Source organism: Octopus bimaculoides, chromosome 4, assembly GCF_001194135.2.
Source record: "Octopus bimaculoides isolate UCB-OBI-ISO-001 chromosome 4, ASM119413v2, whole genome shotgun sequence".
Lineage (NCBI taxonomy): Eukaryota > Metazoa > Mollusca > Cephalopoda > Octopoda > Octopodidae > Octopus > Octopus bimaculoides.
The window spans coordinates 72,932,693-72,934,608 of NC_068984.1; positions in this window are offsets into that span (position 1 = coordinate 72,932,693).

Genomic DNA, 1,916 nt, shown 5'->3' on the forward strand with positions numbered 1-1,916 from the left:
TATATATATATATGCGCGAGTGTGTGTGTGTACGGAAATATAAACATATATATGTATGCGTATATGTGCATATATATATATATGCATGTATATATATACATACACAGTCACGTTCATCTGTATATACAATACTCATATATACTTAAATGATATTTGCATGAGACCTACATCGTCGATATACAGAAGGTTAATTAAGAAGCCAAGAGAGAGAGAGAGAGAGAGAGAGAGAGAGAGAGAGAGAGAGACAGAGAGAGAGAGAGACAGAGACAGAGAGACAGAGACAGAGACAGAGCAGGGAAGAGAGAGAGTGACGGAAGTGTTGCACATATTTGATCAGATTCGTGCGTCTAAAATTCACTCCATCAAGATAGCAACGTATTTGCCAAGATGTTTGTTACTATAATATAACTAAATGTAATTAGAAACATCAGTACAAATCAGTTTTCTGATCCTTTAAATGCATTTGTTTTGCTCCGCTAAATTTCTTTCTAAGTTTGAGATACAAGCTGTCATGAGAATCTGTTTTGTTCGTAGATAGGTGTAATAATTACGATGTCGGTGATATATCGAAAGCTCGTAAGATCAAGCAATAAACATATTTAGTCTATTCTGGTTCAACACAAATTTTCAGTGAAACAGTTTCAGTTTATGCCTTGCTTGAATCTTGTTAAAGTCATATACATAAATTCACACATACATACATACATACATACATACATACACACACATACACACACACACACACACACACACACGCACACACACATGGGCACACATACACACACATACACACACATATACATATCCATAACTGGCACTCTGTCGGTTACGAAGACAAGGGTTCTAGTTGACTCAATCAACGGAACAGTTTGCGCGTGAAATTAACGTGCAAGTGGCTGGGTATACTATAGGCACGTGTACCATTAATGTAATACGCAGGGAGATTCATCGTGCCACAGAATGCAGCTAAATTTAAGAAAAGAACATTTCTTACAATGTTCTACTGTTTCTGCAGTTAAGATCATACGCTTTCATTTAAAATTGTTAATACATTCTGCGTTCATTAACATTATAAAATAATTAGCAAATACCAAGTAAGGAAGTCTTTAGAATGATCAGCTGACATAAAGATCGAAGCAAAATAAATGCAGACATATTTCAAATAATAATCGCAATAGGTTTCATTAATCGAAATTTAAATCATGCCGAGCAGCGGTAATCATTTCTGATGAATGCTTACCAAATTCAGATGGCATCAAAGGTGAAAAAAAAAAAGCAAACAGTGACAATAGATTGGTAGAAATTAGTATGTATTTGAGGTATAAAATACTTTGCTTTATTTACCGTCTCGTATTAACGATCCAATTTGAAATATCGTCGATCTTGACTTTGTTACTTTGCCATTCATATTAGAAGTTCTGTCCGAATTTTGAATTTTGAATAATCAAATGTTATATTTAATTGAAGTTTCATTATCAATGTACTTTCCCTGATTATCTATGACTTCCTTCCATCTATTTCCAAGCTTTTTAATCCCATTTGGTTTCAAAGCGAAGAACTCTGAAATGTCCGTTTCTACCTCCTCCTGGCTTGCGAATGTTATGTCCCCCAAATGATTCTGTAAACTACGAAACAAATGGTAGTCTTAAGGAGTAAGGTCGGGAGAATAAGGTGGAAGAGGAATTTTCACTGAAAATCATTTCGCTTTCTTTCTCTCTCCCCCTTTTTCCCTTCCTTTTTTCCTTTTTCCTTCCTTTTCCTCCTTTCTTTGAGTTATATTTAGAATATACCCCTTCCAAACATTCATTTTTGGAGAGAATATTTTGATAAAGTGTAGTTCTGCATGAATATGCATTAGTATAATATTTGCAAATTAACAATTTGAAAAATGAATGAATAAATAAAATAAAACGAAT